This window comes from Kryptolebias marmoratus, linkage group LG10 (genome assembly GCF_001649575.2).
Source record: "Kryptolebias marmoratus isolate JLee-2015 linkage group LG10, ASM164957v2, whole genome shotgun sequence".
Classification (NCBI taxonomy): domain Eukaryota; kingdom Metazoa; phylum Chordata; class Actinopteri; order Cyprinodontiformes; family Rivulidae; genus Kryptolebias; species Kryptolebias marmoratus.
In genome coordinates, this window is record NC_051439.1 from 14,635,150 (window position 1) to 14,642,960 (window position 7,811).

Sequence of the window (7,811 nt, forward strand, 5' to 3'; positions counted from 1 at the left end):
AATGAATAGGAATATAGTAATTGTATGTTTCATATTTATAGGGGAGGAACCGTATGCTCTAAATGCCAAAATTTCTCCAAAGTCTGCAGAAAAGCATTCAAAGCACATGATTTTAAAAGTTCTAAACAGCCCCTGATAGCCTTAATTTAACCTTCAGCAATATTTGTAGTATTTTTTTGCTTTGTTTCTATTCCTAAACCAAGTCATGCATTTGTAAAATGGTGTCACCATTCACATTTAAAGGTTCTGCAGGGTGAATGGGAAAAGACTGGTAGGCTATAGGTCTTAAACAGCTGGACGTGTGCATTTATTGGAAGCAGATGTGGATCGGAATGTCCACCAGATGGAAAATCTGATTGTGTCTGTACCTTTAAAGTAATAGGGTACTTAACAGCCAAAGGTTTACTCAGTCAATCTGAAAGAAGGAAAGGGGGAAAAAAAGCCTTCTGGAAAATTGTGGGATTAACACTCTAAGAGCACCCGACTCTTTTCTGCAGCTCTGTTGACCTCATGAGTCCTTTGGGCACGCTTATTGCATATTTTTCTGATCTTCACATTAGATACAAAATTAGAACACGAAGCAGCGGGAGTTTAGTGTCATGTTTTCTCCTGTAGATGTGTTAGGGTTGTGGCCCGGCACACTTTTCCATATGGTGTTTGTCTGCACATTCTCCAGCCAGAAGAATTTCAGGACAAGCCATTTTAGTACTTTGTGTCCGTCTGTACTTCGATGATATCATTTTACCATAAGGCCGAGTTCCTGACACAGTTCTTGAATTGTGTGGAAAACTCTGCGTTCACCGAGACAGCAAGGTTCATAAACACCAGCGTAAACTGGAGGTATACACTGGTTCAATGAGAAACATGGACTGCGCTGTTTGTGAACTCTTCCCGGAAACTGTGTAAACGTGAGGTTTTTTTTTCAGGGCAAAGACTGCATTCAGGTAAAGACAACTCTCAGTTTTGCTACTGGATCCCAGATTATGCCCCGTCTGGTGCAGTGCACAGCAATCAACGCTTCAGGTATTATACTTTGTGAGCATTTTGCCATAATGTTGCAATTACATAGCAGGGCAACAAAATGCTTTACCTCGTGCTCCGTCGCTCAACACAGGGGGATATATTTATTGTGAATTCAACATGCAATCATGGAAAATTTGCGAGCATACCACTGCACAAACCTCTGTGAAGACATTAAATAGCAACAATCCTCCTGCTAAACCACTTAGTGCTCGGAGCGCTGTTGATCTTGCTCTTGAGATACAAAGATATCCATCCCACGAATGCCGGGGATTTGGACTATTAATGGTTTTGACTTCTGTTTGGTCTTGTGCTCATGTTATTTCCAACATGAGCTCCTCACCAAACCAAAACGGCTCCGACTCACCCCCGAGCCGACATCCGTGACAGTGTCTTTTTCGATAGCTTTGCAATATGATCTGCAGGCTGCCCATCGACGAGCTGAAACAGTTTACAGAATTAGATCATGTCTTTTTAAGCATCCAGCAACATAACTGTGGCGAGTCTGAAGGGGTCATTAACAACCATTTGAAACTTTCTCAATGGATACGTTGCCTGCAACACGTCATGTCTGAGCTTCACACATTACTTCACAGTGGCTGTGTTTGAGTTCTCCTAAAGTCACCATTCAGCCCCATTAAAACTAACGCTGTCTGGCAAAGATTCATTTGGAGGTCGTATCAAAGAGCTGGATGTATGTAAAATCCTAAAAGAGATCAAGTCTGTTTTAATGGCATTCATCTGTTAGTACGTCACAAATCAAAAAGAGAACACAGATCCAAATCACAAAAGATGTTCACATATCAATAAAGTTGTTCTTTGCCAAAAAAAAAGTCTCAGTTTGGCTTGTCCCCTCTTTCACACTGGTGCTCTGCACGCCTGGTTTTATTTGTGCGTTGAGTAGGAACATTTTATTGATTGACTAGAAAAGATTACTGATGATAGCATTAAAACAATGTGATCTTCCCCTCAGGTTTGCTGAGTGTGGATCCTTAAATACAGCATTTGGTTACTGAGAAAATAAATATCTTTCTGAGAAACCAATGACACTAAACATGCTCAGTGAATAACGACCGCAGCACTTAACTGTCAAAAAGTTTCACTTTTACTTTTCTGCAAACCTCGGTACACTCTGTACATTTCTGAGCATCATGAGTGTGTGCACTCAGATGTAAAAATGTCTTCCAGAGACATTCAAGAGTACCTCATAAACCAGTAACAAAACCATATGGAGCTTAAAGACATAATGTACTTTTGTCTTGAAGGGCATGGTTCAAATCTGGGGGTTTGCCTTAAAAGCTGCAGTTTGATCACCGAGAAATAAAACAAAACGGTTAACAAAATGGATGTTTAATTATGTATAAAGTTAACCTTAATATAAAACACTTCCATTGTTGAAAGTCAGCTGAAGAGGCCAAAATGTTTTAATCAGAATTAGAGATCTGCACTTATAATTAAACATCTATATGGAGAGGGAAGAGGAATTTTCAAATGACCTCATGCTACATTGCTCCAAATAAATGACTGTGTTGCTCTAAATCAGCTCAGTGTTCAAGTTCATTCAAAAAAAAAAGTCTTGTTTGCTTTAAACATAATGTACATTTCTGAAAATAGGAGCGAAAAACAAGTGGCGACTATGTAATGAACTGTGGACTTTTTTTCATATGTTTTGTCTTCGGGGCACTATATTTCTATGATTAGAACCATTCATCTACCTCTGGGAAGGTTGTCTAATCACGGAAACATCTGTGATTGAGCTACTGTTGAACAACATGGAGGATTTGACCTTGTGCTTCTGTCTTTTTTTCCTGCACTGCAGACATCTGGTGCTGTATTGTTGGCGGTGAGTCCAAGTTCTTTGTGTGTTTATCTTTGGAGGTAACTTAGTTTACCACTTTACAGCGGCAAAAACATGTTCTTTATGCACTGGGTGTTTGTGGTTTCAGATCCAACCCGTTTGGTTCTGCTAAAACTAAACTCTGCCCTGTTTTGCCTTTGAAAATATTGTTTTCCATCACTGCAGCTTAAACCTTTCTAATCGGTTCATGTCTCAAAAATATATCCAGTGACTTTGTAACCCTGATCATAGCAAGGGTTCGGCATGTGCATGAGCAGCCGTGTGGTTTGGCCTTTCTTCCCCTGATGGCGTTCATTACATTAATAACTGGAGGAGAACAAAAAAGCTATAAACATGTCTGAATTTGACAAAATGCGCCACTCATCAGCATCCAAATTATCCCCTGTTTATTAGGGCCTCATTGTAAACAGGCACAACAGGAGTAGTAAGTATAAGACAACCGCAGAGGCCCAATTACGCTCCTTTATGAGGAGATTTTCCACGGCTTTTACCATGAAACCGTAGTCAGTTTTATCATGTAGAGACCTTTGGGACACTTCCATGCAGCCAGAGAGAAGACATGAAGAATGGATTCTAACATGGATGCAATTAAAATGTCTGGAGCAACATGTTACATAAGAATTTAACCCGGGTTTCTATGGAGCTGGGTGTTTTGTTGGAGCAGGAAATGAACTTCCATTTATTTATTGAACAAAATGTACTGTTTTCATGTAAAGGTTGATCATAAAACACCTAATCTCAGACCCACATTGACCTGAAAAAACCCTGTTTTTATTACCTAACTTTTGTGAATGTACATCCTCTTCCATTTTATTTTATTTTTTGTGTGCTTGACTACAGACGTTTCTTGGCACTGAAGGGACCACATAGTGACTCAAGCGCAACATTGTGTTTCTAATAAAAGAAGTACCATTTATTCAAATGTCCACAATAATCATAAATAAAGGATATTTGGTTGCTGCTGAAGCTAATGTTGCAATAATGGATCTTGTCCCTCATTTGAACACGAGTAAAGGAATTGGAATGGATCTTCAATTGAAAATGTGCACCCTGCCCTCCAGTGATTTTCCTAGAAAATGTGCTGTTTTTTAGCTCATAAAAATGTTATATTGTAGAAATAAAAAATGTCCTTGGGGACACATGTTGCTGAAGACCTTTTATGGCCAAAATGAAGGAAGAAACACCTTTCAGGATCCAACCACATCCTTCCAACAGGACAGGGAACTAAGTTTTGCCACTAATCTCCAATACTGACCACTCACTTCAATACGAGTTGACTAACTTGCATGGTGTTCCGAATATGCATTCTGATATATATGAAGGTAATTGTAAGATTATTAAGTCCTGTGGTGCAATGAATTCCTTTTGTATATTACTTCAGGCTTAAACATTTTCAATTTATTTACATTTGTGAAAGCTAAAAATAAAAAAAAGACCGTCTGAATGCAAATATTTTTGAAATCTGTTCTATTTAACTAAAAATAGCAGCAATCTCCCTGCCTGAATGTGAACTCTTTAAGACGTTCTTTAGCGTGCCACACACCAGGAATTAAAAACCGCGACGCCTTTAAAGTCAAGGCGTATCGTACCTCCGGGATTTATTTTTCCCCAGCGGCTCACTTTATAGAGCAGTAATTACAGATTTCTCATTTCCATAAATTGGTCGTATAAACCAAGACAAACAGGGAACAAAAGCTTTGTAGTCCAATGAGTCTCAGCTTTTGTGTCGCCCTTTGAGATCCAAAACTCTGACTATCCTTCACTCAGATAAAAATAAATAAATGAACCTTCAGTTTCGCACCATATCTTGGGCGGCTGAACGTAATAGTCATGCAAATAAATGGAATAATTATTTGGGTGTCTGTCTGCTCCTGCTGCTTGTTCATTCTAGGTGGTAAAAGTGACTAAACCGGTATCTGTGGCAGGAACGCTGCGGCCAACCACAGCTATGAACGAGAGAAGCTTCACATAAACACAGCTGACTTGTTTTTATCCATTTTTTATAAAGATTTAAACAAGACCGCTTTTACACATTGTATTTATCACTTCAGGTTTCTCAGCACGCTTTGAGTCAACAATCTGTGTGGTTCAAAGAGCACATGGTCCCCAGATTTAACAACACAATGTGTCTAGGAATTTGTTTATTTCAATTTTTCAGAAATCCACTTTATTGACAGTTTGTGACAACATCAGCTTCCAGACAAACTGAAGGAAAAAAATACTGTATATTGTCTTTGAGGACCCACCAGAGAGTAAGAGTGAATTACAACATTTCTTGGTCATTTTTCAGAGTCTGAGGCTCAAACTTAAGCTGGAGGGACTGTTCAGACTGCAGCCAGGATTCCTCCCGAGAAGAATTGTGCTGCCATCAACAGCAGCCACAGCTGGAGAGGATATAAAGTCTCTTTTTTCGGCTTGGTGTAACATTTATCTGCCTTTATTTCGGAATCTGGCAGCGGCTGACAGTTTTGTCTTCAAACCTTGTGCCAAGTGCCACGTTACAAAACTTTACTTAATCTGAACAAGAGTCAATGAATTTCATTTTTGTGTAAAAAAACAAACAAATAAACTAGAAAACCCTCAGCAAAACCATGCAACAATTAGATTGTTTCTTGCCATCAATCAGTAGTTTCTGGGAAGCTGAAACTGTTTTGAATAACTGCAAATATTTTCTGGATTGCATTAGTTAGATTCTGATCAGTTTTGAGTTGTTTTAGAACCAGGTGGCCTCAGGCTGAACATCATTTTCTTTAAAGTTTACCAGTTCCAATATTTTTACTTGTGCAAACAACAGATTGCATGCACAGGATACAGTATGTACCAAAGGAAGGTGCAACTAGGGATGTGCAAGTATCAAATCGGAGTTCCGATTAAAGCAATTTTTGCCGATCAGAGTACCTGGTACTTTCAGCTTCCGATCCGATACAGCCTATGGTTCAATGTCGAGTCAACCGCACTGCATTACAGCTACTGTACAGCAGCTGTAATGTGACACCCGTTGTGATGTACAGGTCTGGAAATTAAAGTCGCCTGAGCGACAAATGCGGTTTGCGGTAAAAGATTCACTAACATACTGCAAACACTCTACATGGAGGCCACAGATACTTAAACAGTCGCATGTATTGATAGAGAATGAAACAAAACAGTACTGATTTATTAATTAGGTTCATATCTTTCAAAAGTAATGTCATGAATGAGACCGTTGAGTCTGGCTGAAGAAGTACAATGAATTATTTCCAACAATGTCTTTTGTTGCAAGGAAACACGTCTACATCTGTTGAACAAGATGTAAATTATTGTAAATATCAGACTGAGGGTCGATATTGGCGAATCCTTATTTTAAAATGACTTGGATCGTATCAGAAGCAAAAAATCTTAGTGCTACTGCAGTACTGAATAATATATATTCTTTGTTCTGTCAGAACTAGAACTTTCCAGTGATCAGCATAGTTGAATGCATGTTTTTATTCATATTAGTTTGGAAATCCACCACTGAGTAATGGTGCACTTCTTAATAAGTTTGCATAAAAAACACTTTTCAATAAATCATTCCATGAAAGAAACATCAAATGCATTCATTTTACCTTTTAAGTCAACAACAAAAAAAATAAAAAAATATTCACAAAACTGGGGCTATATTTTTTATGGTTTTATCACTAGAAGGTATTTGTCTATAAAAACTTCAAAAACTTGGTTCAGAAATATCAAACTTGTTAACACTCCAGCTGCGCAACATTGCTAGCTTTTTCCCGATGCCTCACAGGCAGGTTTTAGTAAATGATGGTACTCAAACTGACCCATTTCCAGTAATCAATAAAACAACGACAGATTACGATTACGCTCCTCCTTCAGCCAACGTTTACAGGTCCTTTGATGAATTCCCCCAGACTGACTTGTCCAGTAAAAAACTAAAGCCGTTGTGAAAGCCATCACACAGACTTGGACCCAATCTGATGTTTACCCTCCACATCTCCGTTGTTTATTGGATGATATTTTGTGTTGCTGGACCAGTTCAGGATGGAGTTTTCTACAGAAGATCCCTCAAACCAGACAGAGACAAAAAAAATGCACGAGTATATCATGTTTTTATAGTTAACGAACCCAGTGAAATAACTCAAATAGCATACAAACAGAAAAACACAATCAAAATACAGTGAACATGGAAACATAAAGTATCCGGGGGTTACTCTGTTTGAGGATTTTCCTCAGTTTTTGTTGCTGCATAGCAACCGTGTTTACTCATGCCTATCAAAACAGCCTCTCAGAGGCCACTTTGCACCGCTAAGAGTCTATTTCTCTTTAACTGTGTACTTTTATGGATAAGTTGTTGCAGCTGTGTGATAAGAAACATAATTGTGCAATCAATAAACACATTCTTCCCCATGGTACTAAATAGTAAAACTGGCAATAAAAATATGAATCAGTTTTTCATCCACATCAATACCATTTGGAGTCATTTTTTTTGGAAATGACAAATCGCTCAATCGTTGTAGACACACTGTTCCATTTTGGTTCCATTTTATACCTGAGTGATTAGTAATGAGCCCAGAAAACCCCACATAATCAAAAGTGGGTGCTTTTCCTTGATTTTAAAACTCTGACTCATTTTGATTTCAGTAAAAGTCTCATCAGCTCATTAAGATCTACATGGCTCTTTTCAACATTACAGGCAGGATGGAAAAAGTTTGCTTTGAATTATTTCAGTGAGTCAACTCAGATTCTCAACTGCAGACAACATGTCCTCATAAACGAATATTTTGTTTTTGCAGCGGTCTGTCTTTTATTTCCAGTTCTGTGTTTGTCTTCTTGTTTAAATTAGGAACACAACCTGAACAATTGGCTTTGAACAACAATAACAGCCGGGGTTGTTCTCCGTTTCTGGATGAACAATCAGCAGATTGTTCAGGTTTGCATGCTGGTGGTACCACTCATA